This window comes from Quercus robur, chromosome 8 (genome assembly GCF_932294415.1).
Source record: "Quercus robur chromosome 8, dhQueRobu3.1, whole genome shotgun sequence".
NCBI classification, from domain to species: Eukaryota; Viridiplantae; Streptophyta; class Magnoliopsida; order Fagales; family Fagaceae; genus Quercus; species Quercus robur.
The window spans coordinates 4,508,157-4,528,641 of record NC_065541.1 but is presented as its reverse complement, the minus strand read 5'-3'; the positions used below and the strand labels follow the sequence as shown (position 1 = coordinate 4,528,641).

The window sequence follows — 20,485 nt, the reverse complement described above, 5'->3', positions numbered from 1 at the left end:
AATGAGTTTGTATAAATTTACTTATAAGCCTTTAATAAAAAAAAAAATCACTCAAATTTATTAAAAAATAAAAAAATCATGCCTAGAAAAGAAAGAAGTCAGATTTTGTTAAACCCAAAAAAATAAATAAATAAAGGAAGAAGAGAAAAACAAAAGAATATGTCCACTTCAGGAAGAAAAGCAAATTCTATGTCTCCAACTAAATATCTATAAAATCAGTTTTTTCTCCACTTTTTTTTTTTTTTTTTTCCTCCTTGTTTCACCTCAACCAAATGGACCCTTAGCATCTATTTGGGATGAGCTGAAAAATTCAGCATATCTACATTTTTAGTTTATTTTTACTATTATTTACGAGTTTCACTGCACTTTTTGATACCATTTATGAGTTCCATTTAGCTTATTTTTTAACCTAATTTCTACCCTTTCAGCAAAATATTTACATATTCAACTAAATAAACTATTTCCAAACAGACATTTCGGATCATTCATTGAAGAGAGCTCATTTTCTCCTTCCCATTTATTAATTTTAGTTGGGAGTTTGGTATAAACAATCATGCTTTCCTTCTCAAATCATGACTACGTGTGCTGTCAGGGTTTAATGCTATGCTATCCACTTCTTGGTCACACCCGCATCTACCGTTCTATGGACTTCTCTTTTTCCCAATCGTTGCTATGGATTTCAATTCTAATAAAAGTGTTCGACTTGTTGACATTATGAGTTTTAACTAATATGTGCAGCTCATTACCTTCCAAAATTATATTTTTATTAAGTTCTTTGAATTCTTTAAACATTTTTTTTAACTAAAATTTTTTTTAAACATCTTATTAATCATATACACTCTTTTGCTCTGCAAACATCAAACGATAATGATAGATATTTGAGATGATTAAAAAAAGGGAACCCATGTGAATACCATCTCTATGTAATGTGTGCTGGTGGTTATTTGTCCAAATCAAACCCATGTGAATACCATCTCGTACAATCTTTTGGTACACCAACATCAATTAATAATGTTGCATCCAAATTGGAGGCGACCGTAGCCAGTAGCCACCATGGTGGTATTTCCATAACTACCATAGGCCCACCAGGGCAGGGGGTCAATGAACCCTTAGTCCCTGGGTTAAATGAGAGTGGTATGATAGTAAATGAACATATCATATGCCTCGTGCCAACAACTATAGAACACCAATAAACCCCATGGCCCAAGCCCCTGGCTCAATCCTCAATGTCCATTAGTGATCTCCTGGGTTGAGATAACAACTATGGTAATACCCAAGTAAGGAAGTCACATAGTTGCTCTCTTTTACCATTTTTTTTTATATATAAAAAAATAAAAAATAAAACCTAGAGAATGCCAACAATAAATCCATATAAGGTCTGGACAAAATTGAGCTCAAGATGAGACATTTTACTCTCACTCCATAGCCCAACCCAACTTGAAATCCAGCCCACTTACTAGGTCCAAGGCCCAATTAAATAAAATAAAACCAACCTTCCAAGTTCCATTCATTTCGTAGTTCTATGTATGGGCTTCAAAAGCATTATTATCAAAACGTTTTGAATTTGAAAATGTTGTTCTTTATGCTCGAAGATTTTCATCTTTATTCATTGTTTATGTTTTGTTATTTGTCTGGTAAGTAATGTATCAGGGTATTTTGTAATAAAAAAGTAAAGTTGTATGTATGACTCTGAATTTGTTGTTTAATTATGTGATTGGTTTTTATTTTTGGGTTTGAGATATTGTTTTTATTTTATTCGATAATTATCTCAAAAAATTGCAAGGGGTTTCTCATATTATAGTATTGAAATAAAAAAGACAACCTTTTCCATTGATACGTTCTAAGTGATCTTTTGGAAACACAGAGATATGAGTGTTATGTTTGGTACATTGGCACTTGGCAGTTCGAACATAGGAAAATTCATACAAGATTGGAGGCAAAAATTGGATTAATTTACACCTTCAGGAATTCAATTTTATATTTTTATTGCTTTCTGTGCTTTTCACATAACTACATAGGTTTTTTTTTTATGAATCTTTATGAACAACTCTTTTGCAACAAGAGCAGTTCACTCTGTTTTAAGATGATTAGTTCTCAACAAGAAAATGGGCATTCTTCTTAATTTGAGTTTTTATTGTAAAATTATCTTTGAAGTACACACCTTTACAATTTAGTCCAAAGCTTGATGGGATTAGTCATGTGTAAGGGTGCAGGACAAAAACCGTTCCTATTTATATATGACTCTAGCTACTGTATGACCTCTACTTCTCTCTCCTTTTTTTTTTTTTTTTCTTTTTTTTTTTTGGGAATTCTTTTAATTCTATTATATATGAATTTTATAATAGTTATATATTTTTTTCATATCACAAGCAATGGTAAGGAACGTAATTTTCTTTTGTCTATTTATTGTATAACATTTTGAAATATAAGTCTACTTTTTTGGATAATCTAATTCCATATGCAAATCTGCATGATACCTATCTGTCTCTCTCTCTCTCTCTCTCTCTGTACTAGGTTCCTGGGTTTTTAGGGGTGGCTCACTTAATAGATCTTTTTCATCCCTATCTTAGGATTTTCTCAGTGATTTTAATAGATGAAACCACTTGTTTGGGAGTTCATTTTGCAGGTGAAAATGTGTAGAGAAGTGTGTTATTGAGGAGGGACCTAAGTTTGATTGTTTACACTTTACAGGGAATATATATTTTTATATATTTGTCCATTAAAAATAACAGCAAGCAGGGAGAAATTAGTATCTAGCCTTGCCCATTGCAAGTTATTCTATCCTAAGGTGTCTGCTAAATTGAGTAAGAATTTTGAATATAACAATTAATAATACAATAAGCCAAAAGATGCAAGAGATGAAAAATTCATCATCATGGTGTTTCTGATAATTTTTAAATCAGATTACTATAAGAAATTCTGCAATTCCTTCTTAAGTTTTTTACTAACAATTCAAGAAAAAATTGTAGTGCATAATGACACAGGAAGCTCCACAAAAGCCAAGGATGTGACAAAGAAACAAGAATAGCAGTAGACCATGAGAAAAAAATCTGAGTTCATTCTGGTGGTGAAAATGGGTAGAGAAGTGTGTTATTGATTAGGGACCTGAGCTTGGTACTTTGGTTTTTTACAGGGAATATATATATATAAAATGTATCTAACTTTGCTCGTTATGAATGATGCTATCCTAAGGTTCCGCTAAATTGAGTAAGGGCTAAGGAAGAATTTCGAAGGTAACAATTAATGATACAATAAGCCCAAAGGTGCAAAAGAATTAAAATTAATCGTCATGTTGTTTTTAATAATTTTTTTTAAATCAGGTTATTGTAAGAAATTCTGCAATTCTGGCTCAAGTTCGTTACTAACAATTCAAGAAAAATTAATAACAAAATGGGCTCGTTTCACATGCTAACTAATAGAATAGAATAAACTAATTTCAGGGCATTCCCAATAATTAAAAGGCATCAGAAAGATACGAGTACCTACTCTTTAAATTTCACTTCTCTTTCTGCCTAAGTAGACAAAGCAGCAACTTCAACTTGACCATTAAACGTATGATAATTTTCCCCACATAAAGTAAATGTCTAAGCTAATCTTGCAAAACACCATGATATCTTACATCACAAAATTCACTTAATGGAGTTTTCTTGATCCTCAGGGCTTAGGAACAGAGTCCCATAGTTGTATTTTGCTTTAGAGGAAGAGATCACTTCTATTGCTAAAGATGATGATGAAGGGAGAAAATGAAAAAAAAAGAAAGATAAAGAGCTAGATTGTGCCATTGCTTTGGGGGAAACGGAATAGCAATCTGTAATTTCTTCGTCAATTGTTCGGTTGAATTCTAGTTTCAAAAAGGGTATAAATAATGTTTTTTTTTTTTGGAGAAGATATAAATAATGTACTTTAATATAAGCCATTAGTGTCATTCATTGTAGAAAGCTCATTTTCTCCTTCCTACTGATTATTTAATTGGGAGTTGGTATACTTTCCTCCTAAAGAAAGCTTAGGGTCTTTGTTTGGAGAGATGGAGAATTGGGAGGATGGAAAATGGGGAAGGGATGGAAAAGTGGGATGATAGAAGAAATTTTAATTTCTCTAATTTGTGTTTGGTTGGGGTGGAAACATGGAAAGATGAGAAAAATAAGTTTGTATAAATTTACTTATAAACCTTTAATAAAAAAAGAAAAAGAAAAAGAAAAAAAAGACAATCACTCAAATTTATTCAAAAATAAAAAAATCATGCCTAGTAAAGAAAGAAGTCCAATTTTGTTAAACCCAAAAAAAAATAAAAAAATAAATAAATAAAGGAAGAAGAGCAAAACAAAAGAATATGTCCACTTCAGGAAGAAAAGCAAATTCTATCTCTCCAACTAAATATCTATAAAATCAGTTTTTTCTCCACTTTTTTTTTTTTTTCCTCCTTGTTTCACCTCAACCAAATGGACCTTTAGCATCTATTTGACATGAGCTGAAAAATTCAGCATATCTACATTTTTAGTTTATTTTTGCTATTATTTATGAGTTTTACTGCACTTTTTGATACTATTTATGGGTCTCATTTAGCTTATTTTTTAACCTAATTTCTACCCTTTCAGCAAAATATTTTCATATTTAACTAAATAAACTATTTCCAAACAGACATTTCGGATCATTCACTGAGGAGAGCTCATTTTCTCCTTCCCATTTATTAATTTTAGTTAGGAGTTTGGTATAAACAATCATGCTTTCCCTCTCAAATCATGACTACGTGTGCTGTCAGGGTTTAATGCTATGCTATCCACTTCTTGGTCACACCCACATCTACCGTTCTATGGACTTCTCTTTTTCGCAATCGTTGCTATGGATTTCAATTCTAATAATAAGTGTTCGACTTGCTGACATTATGAGTTTTAACTAATATCTGCAGCTCATTACCTTCCAAAATTATATTTTTATTAAGTTCTTTGAATTCTTTAAACATTTTTTTTAACTAAAAAATTGTTTAAACATCTTATTAATCATATACACTCTTTTGCTCTGCAAACATCAAACGATAATGATAGATATTTGAGATGATTAAAAAAAGGGAACCCATGTGAATACTATCTCTATATAATGTGTTCTGGTGGTTATCTCTCCAAATCAAACCCATGTGAATACCATCTCGTACAATCTTTTGGTACACCAAAATCAATTAATAATGTTGCATCCTAATTGGAGGCGACCGTAGCCAGTAGCCACCATGGTAGTATTCTATTGGCTGGGTTAAATGAGCCATAACTACCGTAGGCCCACCAGGGCAGGGAGTCAATGAACACTCAGTCCCTAGGTTAAATGAGAGTGGTATGATAGTAAACGAATATATGCCTAGTGCCAACAACTATAGAACGCCAACAAACCCCATGGCCCAAGCCCCTGGCTCAATTCTCAATGTCCATTAGTGATCTCCTGGGTTGAGATAACAACTATGGTAATACCAAAGTAAGGAAGTCACATGGTTGCTCTCTTTTACCATTTTTTTTATATAAAAAAAAATAAAAAATAAAACCTAGAGAATGCCAACAATAAATCCATATAAGGTCTGGACAAAATTGGGCTCAAGATGAGACATTTTACTCTCACTCCATAGCCCATCCCAACTTGAAATTCAGCCCACTTACTAGGTCCAGGGCCCAATTAAATAAAATAAAACCAACCTTCCAAGTTCCATTCATTTCGTAGTTCTATGTATGGGCTTCAAAAGCATTATTATCAAAACGTTTTGAATTTGAAAATGTTGTTCTTTGTGCTCGAAGATTTTCATCTTTATTCATTGTTTATGTTTTGTTATTTGTCTGGTAAGTAATGTATCAGGGTATTTTGTAATAAAAAAGTAAAGCTGTATGTATGACTCTGAATTTGTTGTTTAATTATGTGACTGATTTTTATTTTTGGGTCTGAGATATTGTTTTTTTTTTATTCGATAATTATCTCAAAAAATTGCAAGGGGTTTCTCATATTATAGCATTGAAATAAAAAAGACAACCTTTTCCATTGATACGTTCTGAGTGATCTTTTGGAAACACAAAGATATGAGTGTTATGTTTGGTACATTGGCACTTGGCAATTCGAACATAGGAAAATTCATACAAGATTGGAGGCAAAAATTGGATTAATTTACACCTTCAGGAATTCAATTTTATATTTTTATTGCTTGCTGTGCTTTTCACATAACTACATAGGTTTTTTTTTATGAATCTTTATGAACAACTCTTTTGCAACAAGAGCAGTTCACTCTGTTTTAAGATTATTAGTTCTCAACAAGAAAATGGGCATTCTTCTTAATTTGAGTTTTTATTGTAAAATTATCTTTGAAGTACACACCTTTACAATTTAGTCCAAAGCTTGATGGGATTAGTCATGTGTAAGGGTGCAGGACAAAAACCGTTCCTATTTATATATGACTCTAGCTACTGTATGACCTCTACTTCCCTCTCCTTTTTTTTTTTTCTTTTTTTTTTTCTTTTTTGGGAATTCTTTTAATTCTATTATATATGAATTTTATAATAGTTATATATTTTTTTCATATCACAAGCAATGGTAAGGAATGTAATTTTCTTTTGTCTATTTATTGTATAACATTTTGAAATATAAGTCTACTTTTTTGGATAATCTAATTCCAGATGCAAATCTGCATGATACCTCTCTCTCTCTCTCTCTCTCTCTCTCTCTCTCTCTCTCTCTCTGTACTAGGTTCCTGGGTTTTTAGGGGTGGCTCACTTAATAGATCTTTGTCATCCCTATCTTAGGATTTTCTCAGTGATTTTAATAGGTGAAACCACTTGTTTGGGAGTTCATTTTGGAGGTGAAAATGTGTAGAGAAGTGTGTTATTGAGGAGGGACCTGAGTTTGATTGTTTACACTTTACAGGGAATATATATTTTTATATATTTGTCCATTAAAAATAACAGCAAGCCGGGAGAAATTAGTATCTAACCTTGCCCATTGCAAGTTATTCTATCCTAAGGTGTCTGCTAAATTGAGTAAGAATTTTGAATATAACAATTAATAATACAATAAGCCAAAAGATGCAAGAGATGAAAAATTCATCATCATGGTGTTTCTGATAATTTTTAAATCAGATTACTATAAGAAATTCTGCAATTCCTTCTTAAGTTTTTTACTAACAATTCAAGAAAAAATTGTAGTGCATAATGACACAGGAAGCTCCACAAAAGCCAAGGATGTGACAAAGAAACAAGAATAGCAGTAGACCATGAGAAAAAAATCTGAGTTCATTCTGGTGGTGAAAATGTGTAGAGAAGTGTGTTATTGATTAGGGACCTGAGGTTGGTACTTTGGTTTTTTACAGGGAATATATATATATAAAATGTATCTAACTTTGCTCGTTATGAGTGATGCTATCCTAAGGTTCCGCTAAATTGAGTAAGGGTTAAGGAAGAATTTCGAAGGTAACAATTAATGATACAATAAGCCCAAAGGTGCAAAAGAATTAAAATTAATCGTCATGTTGTTTTTAATAATTTTTTTTAAATCAGGTTATTATAAGAAATTCTGCAATTCTGGCTCAAGTTCGTTACTAACAATTCAAGAAAAATTAATAACAAAATGGGCTCGTTTCACATGCTAACTAATAGAATAGAATAAACTAATTTCAGGGCATTCCCAATAATTAAAAGGCATCAGAAAGATACGAGTACCTACTCTTTAAATTTCACTTCTCTTTCTGCCTAAGTAGACAAAGCAGCAACTTCAACCTGACCATTAAACGTATGATAATTTTCCCCACATAAAGTAAATGTCTAAGCTAATCTTGCAAAACACCATGATATCTTACATCACAAAATTCACTTAATGGAGTTTTCTTGATCCTCAGGGCTTAGGAACAGAGTCCCATAGTTGTATTTTGCTTTAGAGGAAGAGATCACTTCTATTGCTAAAGATGATGATGAAGGGAGAAAATGAAAAAAAAAGAAAGATAAAGAGCTAGATTGTGCCATTGCTTTGGGGGAAACGGAATAGCAATCTGTAATTTCTTCGTCAATTGTTCGGTTGAATTCTAGTTTCAAAAAGGGTATAAATAATGTTTTTTTTTTTTTGGAGAAGATATAAATAATGTACTTTAATATAAGCCATTAGTGTCATTCATTGTAGAAAGCTCATTTTCTCCTTCCTACTGATTATTTAATTGGGAGTTGGTATACTTTCCTCCTAAAGAAAGCTTAGGGTCTTTGTTTGGAGAGATGGAGAATTGGGAGGATGGAAAATGGGGAAGGGATGGAAAAGTGGGATGATAGAAGAAATTTTAATTTCTCTAATTTGTGTTTGGTTGGGGTGGAAACATGGAAAGATGAGAAAAATAAGTTTGTATAAATTTACTTATAAACCTTTAATAAAAAAAGAAAAAGAAAAAGAAAAAAAAGACAATCACTCAAATTTATTAAAAAATAAAAAATCATGCCTAGAAAAGAAAGAAGTCCAATTTTGTTAAACCCAAAAAAAAAAAAAAATAAATAAATAAAGGAAGAAGAGCAAAACAAAAGAATATGTCCACTTCAGGAAGAAAAGCAAATTCTTTCTCTCCAACTAAATATCTATAAAATCATTTTTTTCTCCACTTTTTTTTTTTTTCCTCCTTGTTTCACCTCAACCAAATGGACCTTTAGCATCTATTTGACATGAGCTGAAAAATTCAGCATATCTACATTTTTAGTTTATTTTTGCTATTATTTATGAGTTTTACTGCACTTTTTGATACTATTTATGGGTCTCATTTAGCTTATTTTTTAACCTAATTTCTACCCTTTCAGCAAAATATTTTCATATTTAACTAAATAAACTATTTCCAAACAGACATTTCGAATCATTCACTGAGGAGAGCTCATTTTCTCCTTCCCATTTATTAATTTTAGTTAGGAGTTTGGTATAAACAATCATGCTTTCCCTCTCAAATCATGACTACGTGTGCTGTCAGGGTTTAATGCTATGCTATCCACTTCTTGGTCACACCCACATCTACCGTTCTATGGACTTCTCTTTTTCGCAATCGTTGCTATGGATTTCAATTCTAATAATAAGTGTTCGACTTGCTGACATTATGAGTTTTAACTAATATCTGCAACTCATTACCTTCCAAAATTATATTTTTATTAAGTTCTTTGAATTCTTTAAACATTTTTTTTAACTAAAAAATTGTTTAAACATCTTATTAATCATATACACTCTTTTGCTCTGCAAACATCAAACGATAATGATAGATATTTGAGATGATTAAAAAAAGGGAACCCATGTGAATACTATCTCTATATAATGTGTTCTGGTGGTTATCTCTCCAAATCAAACCCGTGTGAATACCATCTCGTACAATCTTTTGGTACACCAAAATCAATTAATAATGTTGCATCCTAATTGGAGGCGACCGTAGCCAGTAGCCACCATGGTAGTATTCTATTGGCTGGGTTAAATGAGCCATAACTACCGTAGGCCCACCAGGGCAGGGAGTCAATGAACACTCAGTCCCTAGGTTAAATGAGAGTGGTATGATAGTAAACGAATATATGCCTAGTGCCAACAACTATAGAACGCCAACAAACCCCATGGCCCAAGCCCCTGGCTCAATTCTCAATGTCCATTAGTGATCTCCTGGGTTGAGATAACAACTATGGTAATACCAAAGTAAGGAAGTCACATGGTTGCTCTCTTTTACCATTTTTTTTATATAAAAAAAAATAAAAAATAAAACCTAGAGAATGCCAACAATAAATCCATATAAGGTCTGGACAAAATTGGGCTCAAGATGAGACATTTTACTCTCACTCCATAGCCCATCCCAACTTGAAATTCAGCCCACTTACTAGGTCCAGGGCCCAATTAAATAAAATAAAACCAACCTTCCAAGTTCCATTCATTTCGTAGTTCTATGTATGGGCTTCAAAAGCATTATTATCAAAACGTTTTGAATTTGAAAATGTTGTTCTTTGTGCTCGAAGATTTTCATCTTTATTCATTGTTTATGTTTTGTTATTTGTCTGGTAAGTAATGTATCAGGGTATTTTGTAATAAAAAAGTAAAGCTGTATGTATGACTCTGAATTTGTTGTTTAATTATGTGACTGATTTTTATTTTTGGGTCTGAGATATTGTTTTTTTTTTATTCGATAATTATCTCAAAAAATTGCAAGGGGTTTCTCATATTATAGCATTGAAATAAAAAAGACAACCTTTTCCATTGATACGTTCTGAGTGATCTTTTGGAAACACAAAGATATGAGTGTTATGTTTGGTACATTGGCACTTGGCAATTCGAACATAGGAAAATTCATACAAGATTGGAGGCAAAAATTGGATTAATTTACACCTTCAGGAATTCAATTTTATATTTTTATTGCTTGCTGTGCTTTTCACATAACTACATAGGTTTTTTTTTATGAATCTTTATGAACAACTCTTTTGCAACAAGAGCAGTCCACTCTGTTTTAAGATGATTATTTCTCAACAAGAAAATGGGCATTCTTCTTAATTTGAGTTTTTATTGTAAAATTATCTTTGAAGTACACACCTTTACAATTTAGTCCAAAACTTGATGGGATTAGTCATGTGTAAGGGTGCAGGACAAAAACTGTTCCTATTTATATATGACTCTAGGTACTGTATGACCTCTACTTCCCTCTCCTTCTTCTTCTTCTTCTTCTTTTTTTTTTTTTTTTTTTTTGGGAATTCTTTTAATTCTATTATATATGAATTTTATAATAATTATAATTTTTTTTCATATCACAAGCAATGGTAGGGATTGTAATTTTCTTTTGTCTATTTATTGTATAACATTTTGAAATATAAGTCTACTTTTTTGGATAATCTGATTCCAGATGCAAATCTACATGATACCTAATTTAAGATTTATCATAATGTCTTTTATGTTTCTTTTTCCCATTGCTAATTTCATCAATATTGTAACTCTTAATTTACTCGATAAATTTTATTTTGGTTTTTTGTTAGGAAATGATTTTTATTGCTTGCTGTACTTTCCACACAACTACAAGGATTTTTTTTAAGTTGAATATGGAATGTGCAAAAGTTGAGAATTTTTAATGTTTGACTATTGGAAGGCAATGGTTTTATGACGATTGAGTAATGATGTTTTTCATTTCTTTCCGCTCTTTGATTGGTAAATTTACAGGCGCACCATTGGGTTAGAACTCATTGGCAGTGCTTTTCTTCTTTCGATTAGGAATGAAGACCCTTGGCTAGGTGCTTTTAACTTTAGGGACTTGAGAACTTCCATCAACAACTCTTTTGCTACAAGAGCAATGAAACGCTGTAGTTCTGTATTATTCACTCTGTTCTAAGATGATTAGTTCTCAACTAGGAAATGGTATCCTTCTTAATCCAAAACTTGATGGGATTAGTACTGTATAAGGGGGCACATGACAAAAACCTAGGATGATATAATTAACAAATGACAAGGAAATACTAGTTAGATTTTTCTTAGATAGAAGGTCACTTAGGATTACGGAAGCTGGACCGCTAGGGCTTGGTGGCCAATTTTTTACTATTAATAAAAGAAGATGTATCTTGCATTCTAGCAAAACGCAGTCTGCTTCTGATACATGTCATTCGGCTTTGGCAAGTTTTCTTTCATATCTACAATTACGTGTCATCCACGTCTTTTGTCTCATACTATGGTAGATTAGTATCAAGTATGTGTTCAACGTAAAATCTACAAATTGGGGCATAAATTTAGCAATTTGACACCACAAAAACTATTTTATCTATTTTATTATTTGATTTTACTAAACACTCAATATTAGTGGTTTTATTTTAACTTTCAACACAATAAAATAATATAAACAATATAATAAAACAATATATCTACTATAACAAACAACAACCATCACCACCACACAATAAAATAATATAACTTTTAATAAAATATTGTTTTTTTCTTTTTATCTTAGCTACCGTGCACAGCCATATTTGGTTGTGCATTGTAGCTCAACAACCAAATTTTTTGCTTTCCCTCCATCATTGCAGCATGTTTTATAGTATTGATAGTGCTACAAATAGCAATATGACTTTTTAGCACTACCAATATTAATGCTCTTTTTTTTTTATTTTTTTTATTTTTTTATATCAATATTAATGCTCTTAGAATACTCTTAGTTATCTTTATATTAATTTTCTAACATGCATCAATGATACTTTGAGCTTTTGCATAAAGATAATGCCCCTTACAGCCCTTTTGAGGTGAACCAAAGTTTCAAAGCTTCTAGGGATTATTATTTGCTTGAATTTTTCAATTTTAGACTCACTTAAGAGTTGTCTTAGAATCAGTTACTAATCCGTTGGTTTGGAAGTTTTCTGAACACAATCTCTTTGATACTTTCAATGGTAGAGCTTATATAGTTATCTTTAGGATTATGCCACTGCATCTTCTTTTTGCAATCAGGTTACGTTATACATGATATGTTTATATATATATATTGATAACTGGTAAGTAGTTTATGTAAGAGATTAAAATTAAGCCCTTGAACAAACTGTTTGTATATGAAAATAATAGGCATATAAAAGAGTACAAGATACCAACTTGGAGTAAGTTAATTGTTCAACTTTCAAGAAACTTAAATATAAATTATAATAAAAAGGTATATAACTATTAAAATCAAGCTAATTAATTAAAAAATGTAACACTATTATGAATTACAAATTCAATAGGTATAAAGATATAAGTTTTTCTCATCTAAAATTAAAAAATAATTAAAAAAAATCTTGGAAAAAAAGTCTAGACTTAATTGAGCTCAAGCTTTCTCAAACAAAAAGGGGGAAAAAAAGGACTCAACCCAGCTTGAAACTCAGCCTTTACAAGGTCAATATCCCAATAAGATAAAAGTATTAAAAAATAAAATATCATCCTCTTATTCTCAGTTTGGTTAACGAGAAAAATGAACCCAAAAATCCGTTTCTTACATTTTTCTAATCCTTTCAAGTATTAGAGTTTTTTTTCTTGTTGAGGTGAGTTTTAAGTTCCAACCAATTCCTGGTTCTTAGGGCTCTCAATGCACAGAGCCATGGCTGAGGCTAACAAAAACGATGCTTTTAAAGAAGGTAAATTTCTTTGTTTTGTTAAATGCTTTATGGGAGTTATTATGTTAATTCTGTGAAGGTTTATTTATTTATTTATTTATTTATATAAATATTTTCTTCGATCTCTCTCTATCACTGTGTACTAGGTTCATGGGTTTTTGGAGTGGCTCACTTAATGGTCAAGGGTAGAAAGTAATAATTATTTCAGTGATAATGTTGAGAACATAACAATTTAATTATTAATGTAATGTGTCATGTCAATTGTCATGTACACATCTATGGAATCTTGCCAAAGAAGATTATTAAGACTTTAGATAGAGAAAGCTTACCAAAATTATTATAATTACAATTTAATTACAGACGTATTCAACCATGTCTTTTTTGTCATGCTAAAGCACTAGTAACGGGGGCATTAAAGTATCCTGGGAAAACGTTTACCTTCAAAGAAAGAAGGATTCCAACCTGCTGAAAGGAAGGTGTCTATGGACTGTTAAAGTCCCAATGGTGTGCACCTAAAATTAAGGGATCTGGCTATGAGCTTCATTAATATTTTTCGTACAGGTGAGATCTGAGGATTGCCACAAACACCAGATTGGCACGTATTGGTACTACGACTTGAGTACCATCATCAGATTAGTACATAAAGACAACGAAAACCAAGGTTGTGACAAACAAAGAAACAAGAAAAACTATAGACTATGAGAAAAAAAATCTGGGAATTCGTTTTGGTGGTGAAAATATGGAGAGAAGTGTGTTATTGATTAGTAACTTGAGTTTGATACATTGGTTTGTTTACTAGGAATATACATTTTATATATTTATCCATTAAAATTGTTAGATTAAATGAATAAATTCACTGTCTCCTATTAGCTTAAACTTTTAGGAGAATCAATAATTTGACAAATTTTTTAAAATAGCAGCAGTGGAAGAAAGATAGAATTATAATTATTTGAACTATCTAACCTTGCCCGTTAAAGTGATTCTATCCTAATGTGCCCACTAAATTGAGTAAGGAAGAATTTCAAATGTAACAATTAATGATGCAATAAACCAAAAGATGCAAAAGAAGAAATATCCATTATCATGGTGTTTTTGATCATTTTTAAATTAGATTATTCTAAGAAATTTTGCAATTTCAACTCAAGTTCTTTACTAACAATTCAAGAAAATTAGTAATGAAATGGGCTCAATTACCATGCTAAGAACAAATAAAATAGAATAAACATTTCGAGGTAGTCCCAATAAAAAGCATCAGAAATATGTAAGTACCTGCTTTAAATTGCAATTCTGCTCTTTAAATGGCACTTCTGTTTCTCCTTAAGTAGACAAAGCAACAATTTTAACCTGACCATAAATGAATGATAGTTAATCCCCACATAAAATACATGCATGTCTAAAGCTAATCTTGCAAAAGAGCATGACATCTTACATTACAAAATTCACTTAAAATGGAGTTTTCTTGTATGCTCAGGGCTTAGAAATAGAGTTCCCATAGATTTATTTTGCTTTGCAAGAGATCACATCTATGGCTAAGGATGTTTGAGGGAGAAAAAGAAAAAAAATACAAAAGCCAGATTGTGCCATTGCTTCAGGGTAAAGGAATAGCAATTGGTGCTGAATATGAAACTGGTATGGCTAAGATTGGTAATCAAGTTAAAGCCATAATATCAACACAACTATGAAATTTTTGACGTGGCTCTTAAAGTTGCTAGCAGAAAGTTTATGTTAACGAAATTTATAATAGAAGAGTCCACTTAGATTTGAATTGCATGTGGTCATGTAATTAAATTATTGGTCGGAGGTAAATCCAAAGAGGTTTCTTCCTTTGGCTAGGCCATTGGTTTTTTAATTACTTGGTAAACAAACTATATCTATTAACTTTTTTTTCATTTGTTTATAGGTTTGGTTTATGGGTGCCTTTAAGATATGAAAAATGCTAATAGATACTTTTAAGGCAATGGTTCATAATCTATTTAACGAAAGTTTTTATGAAAAAAAAAAAAAACAATTAATATTTTGACAATTTTTTTAATTTCTCATAAAAGTGATGTCAAAACATTCCTAAAATAGATTGTTAATCATTACTCTAAAAGTACTCGTTAACATGATCCTTAAGATATTAGTTAATATGCTATTTTAGAAATGTTTTGATACTACTTTATAAAAAAAAATTGTTAAAAAAAATTAATTACATTTTTTTTTCTTATAAACAAATTATAAAAAAAAAAATGTTCCGAACCAAACTTAATACCTTTATTGAGTCATTTATAAACTTTTTCCCTTTGTTTATTATGGCTTGATTTGAAATCATATTTTTGAACAAATATGCGCTAAACCAAAAAAAAAAAAAAACAGCGGGCCACATTCCCATTATCGGTACATTGAAAGGAGAACATGCAAAATGTCCACGTGCCAACTTGCAAGAATGGATACATGTTATACATATTGTTCTGACAAACGCAACGTGTCTTAATAGAGTTATTTAATTGAATTATATTTTTAGGTTATCATCTTGATTAATGTGTATTAATTAGTATTTAATTGCAAGCACACCCACCGTGGTAACCTAGAAACGATCCGGCAAAAAAAAACTCCATCCTCTCCAAACAAAAGTCCAGAACACTACTGAAAAACTTGCCGTCGGTCTGATTTTGTCCGATCCAAAAGCCCAGAACAAAAGTCCACTGAAAATGCCGAGTCGATGTCTTCCATCCAATCTGATTTCGTCCAAGCCCAGCCAGCCACTACTCCCAACCCATCTACCCAAAATCAAAACCCACCACCCAAAAAAAAAAAAAAAAAAAAAAAAAAAAAAAAACCCCAAAGTAGAAGAAGCACCAAAACCACTTGGGAAATGAGGTTGGAACAAGCAGTTGAAAACCACGAAGTAATTTCACCACCGAACGGGTTGCTGGATTTTACCATGAAAGAAAGAAAAGAGAGAGGAGAGGAGAGAGAAGCAAGAGGGACACAGACAAGCGAAGTGGGGAGTCAGGGATGCGAGAGGGTAAAGTGAGAAAAAATAATAAATAAAAAAAATCTAAGCTGCTACAATAAGTTGTATACAACCTTACTGTAGCTAGGTTGCAAATTTTTTTAGAAATAGCAATCTGGTTGGGGTTATTTTTATGGGTTTAATGGGTAAAATAGTAACTGGAGGGGTTTTACACTCTCTTATGCTAGTGCTTTAATCAAAACCAAATCTTACATTAGTAAATTTTTCATAAAGTTCCTTCAGGACCTTTACTGTGTCAGTTGGTGATCCTTTAATCTAATAATGAAAACAATTAAATTATGATCTTGATGCTCTTTCCTTTTTTCTTCCCTTACTACGCACTGAGAATATTCTTCCCTTACTAGAAGGCTCCTAATCCTTCATTTCGTATGGTTAAACACCTTACCAAACCAAACAACAACCATAAAACCTTAGTCCTAAATATTTTTGAAGTCAGTTATGAATTATTAACAAATTAGTTATGAATCATGTATTTTTAATTTTGCTCTTCCATTCTATTTCATCCAAACTTATAGTTTTTATTACTTCTTTAATTGACATGTCTTTTTTAATTGCTTTATGATATTATTTTTAGTCTTCTTCTACCATTTTTCGTTCTCTTAAATCAACTCACTCTTTTTGGTGTATTAATTGCTTTCTTCTAAATATGATCAAATCACTTCAATCGACTATTACTAATCTTCTCATCAACATGGGACATTCTTATTTTTAAGCATCTATCTCTCTCTCTCTCTCTCTCTCTCTCTCTCTCTCCACGTCATCCTCCAACTTGGAACCATCACACTTAAAACTGTTCCGTCAATAGCAATCTGTAAACAACGATTTAAAGTATTCCCTCTAGCTTAGTGGGTGAAACAAAAATGGCCTAGACCTACTGATCTTTTCTACTTTTTAAATTTACCCACTAATTAAAGGCACCATTCATTTTCTTTTCTCCTCTGCCTTTCAATTGTTTATTCTTGAGAAAGTGTGTGGAATCTGTTGTCTTTCAATAATAGAAGAATATTCAACAATGGACTTAAAAAAAAAAAAAAAAAAGGAATATTCAACAATGTGCCAATGTTTAGTGGGAACGCAAAATACCTGATCTAAGGCCTAGAGAGTCGCCCCAAAAGTTCAGTAAAGAGCCATTCCTCACTGGCCATTTAATATTCCTTATTAAAAAGGGGCTGTCATTGTTTAAGGCTTATCCATGAGTGCGACCCATTAACCTTGAACAATTTTCAATAAGCTTAAGTTTGAAATTGTTTGTAGGCCTCGATTGAGCTGGAGCAGGGTTTGAACATGTTATTGTTATTGTGAAGCTGAGCTTGGAAATTCACTACTCGGCTTGATTTGATTAGGAATAGTTGAAGTTCTACATATATTTCTATCGTTTTTCCCAGTGTTTTCTCAGCGACCAAATGTAGTATAACCAAGACATTTTAAATTTGAGGTTTTGTTCTTTGTGCAAGAATATTTTCTTCTTTTTTCATTGTTTATGTTTTGTTGTTTGTTTGGTAATGTATCAGGATGTTTTGTAATAAAAAAAGTAAAGCTGTATGACTCTAAATTTGTTGTTTATTTATTTTAAAATGGGTTATTGATGGTGAGCTTATGTATTGGGTTAATTGTGTGATTGGCTTTATGTTTGGATCTTTGAATTATGTGAATTCAATATCTAGCCTTTCACATTACAAGTGATGCTTAGCATAAGACAATAAAATAAGCCAAAAGATGTAAAAGAAGAAATATTCATTGTCACAGTATTTTTGATAATTTTTAAATCAAACTATTATAAGAAATTCTGCAATTCCAGCTTAAGTTCTTTACTACAATAGTAACAAAATGGGTTCAACTTCCATGCTAAGAACAAATAAAACAAAATAAACACACTTAAGGTAGTTCCAATAAAAGGAATCAAAAGCATATGAGTACCTGCTCTACAAATTGCAATTCTACTTCTTTAGATTGCTCCTCCTTTTATTCTTAAATAGACAAAGTAGCAACTTCAACCTGAACATAAATGTATGATAGTTATTCCACATATAAAATAGAAGTACATATCTAATCTAATCTTGTGAAAGAGCATGACACCTTACATTACAATATTCACTTAATGAAGTTTTTTGGTATGCTCAAAGCTTAGAAACAGAGTCCCATAGATGTATTTTGCTTTACAAGCAATCACTTCTATGGCTAAAGTTGATGAAAGGATAAAATGAAAAAAAAGATAAGAGATAGATTGTGCCATTGCTTTGGGGAAAAGAAATAGCAATCTGTAATTTCTCCATAGATTGCTCTATTGAATTCTCTAGTTTCAAAAGGACTACAAATAACGATGTTTGTATATGAAAAATAATAGGCATATAAAAGAGTAACAATAAGATACCAACTTGGAGTAAGTAACTTGTTCAACTTTCAAGAACCTTTTTTTTCTCAAAAAAAAAAAAAAAAAAAAAAAAAAAAAATCAAGAATGCTTAAATAAATTATGATAAATAGGTATATAATTATTATAGTCAAGCTAATTAATTAAAAAATGCAACACTAATATGAATCAATAGGTATAAGATATAAGTTTTTCTCATCTAGAATTAAAAAATAGTAATAATAATAACCAAAAAAAAAAAAAAAACAGTTTTTCTTAAAACTCAAACCAAAATAAAAAAGGACTTAACCCAACTTGAAACCCAGTCTTTAATTTACAAGGTCAATAGCCCAATAAGATAAAATACTAAAAAATAAGTGGACAAAGTTTAGGTATAAAATTGGTTATAGCGTAAGGCAAAAACTTTGTTCAATATTTTTTTATTGTAGGTAAATTTTTGACAAATCCTCTATTGGATTACATTTTCTTTTTATATTTTTCATACTTACAAAATTTCTAAAACTAAAGATCAATATTTATGTCATCAATAAATTGTTTAATGACAAGTTTTTGTAGTTTAAAATTATGTATAAAATATAAGCTTATATATCATATAGTAAATAATATTTAATTGACAAAAACTTTGATATGTGTATTAAAAGCATAAAGAATATGCAATCTAACGGTTAAATTTTAAAAATATGTAATAATGTTAATTTTTTTAAAGAAAATTGAAGTTTTAAGCTATAACCAATTGTTTAGCTAAACTTTATAAAAAATAAAGCATCATCCTCTCATTCCCTATTTGGTTAATGAGGAAAACGAACCCAAAATTTCTTTTCTTACATTTTTCTCATCCTTTCATATATTGGAGTTTGTTTTCTTGTTGAGGCAAGTTTATGTTCCAACAAATTCCTAGTTCTTAGGGCTCTCTGTGCACAGAGCCATGGTTGAGGCCAACAAAAGCAGCGATTTTAAAGAAGGTAAATCTCTCTCTATTCAGTGGCGACGCCACATTTAGGTCAGGGTGTTTCTGGGAACACCCTGACCTGAAAAAAAAAAAAAAAAATTTATATATAATAATTAAATTTTTTTTATTTGTTTACCCTTAAAAAAATTAGGAACACCCTCAATCAAAATTAAGAACACCCTAAAAAAAAAGCTCAAACCTCACGGTTCCTCACGTAGAAATCTTCACTGAAAATGGCCGGTGGCTGGGCTTGTTCATCTTCACCAAAAGCTCAAACCTTAGATTGATGTTAGATCTACCATTGATAGATCAATTTGCTTAAGAAGAAAGGTTATAAAGGAAGAGATGTGTGCTCTGATCTACTTGTTGTATGAGAGACTAAGAGGTGAGATTCTCAAAAAAAGAGAACAGAAACAGAGGACTAGAGAAAGACAACTTCAGAAGAGATCAACGTGTTTGTGTTTCTTATTATGTGGGGATGAGAGAGAGGTGAAATCTTTTATATTTTTTTGAACAAAAGAATTCCACAGCCACACACCTGTTTTCATGTTACTTTGACATGTATTTTAGTTTTGAAAAACGTGTTTTAGACTAGTTGAATACCTGCTACTTTCTCCAAAAAAAAGTTGAATACCTACTTTTATTATATGAAATAAACGTTACTTTTTGAAGGCCTTTTTTTTTTTTTTTGCTAAGTAATTTGTTATTTGGGGGGAACGAACCCCCAAGCTTGAGAAGGCACTAGGGCCTGGGTACCACTCAGGCACAAGGCCCGGTGGTACTTTTTGAAGGCCTTTGAATGTATATAAATATAATACATGTAATGTTATTAATAGTTTCAACCTCATCAAAAAAGAAGAAGAAGAAGTTATTAATAGTTTCAATTCTCTGCTACAGATGAATAGAATATCTTATATATTAGTAGTTTGGTTAATAGATTAATAGTTTGGCTAATTATATTAGTAAATTACAAATTTAACAGAATATCTTAAATAATTAGAGGATATTTATTAATTTTTGTAGTAAATTATGAGAAATATTTTCTAATCTTTAATCAAGATATATTTTTAACATCTTTAAATATTGTTTTTGT

At 31.1% G+C, this 20,485-nt stretch overlaps 1 protein-coding gene across 36 annotated transcripts in view; it reads right to left on the bottom strand.

Moving 5' to 3' along the window:
* Positions 1 to 20,485, bottom strand: part of LOC126694253 (disease resistance protein RPM1-like) — a 397,275-nt gene that overhangs the window by 257,581 nt on the left and 119,209 nt on the right. For 18 of the 36 annotated variants that reach the window (XM_050390355.1, XM_050390370.1, XM_050390371.1 and 15 more), the window contains exons 3-4: positions 14,328 to 14,402; positions 7,684 to 7,736 (exon numbers count right to left, since the gene is read on the bottom strand). The exons of 6 other annotated variants lie outside the window; for them this stretch is intronic. The gene's annotated coding sequence lies outside the window, so the exon portion shown is untranslated. Of the gene's footprint in view, positions 1 to 3,482; positions 3,538 to 7,679; positions 7,737 to 14,327; positions 14,403 to 17,991; positions 18,070 to 20,485 lie in introns of those variants that run through there. 12 more of the 36 variants (XM_050390334.1, XM_050390350.1, XM_050390348.1 and 9 more) reach the window with 7 other exon arrangements.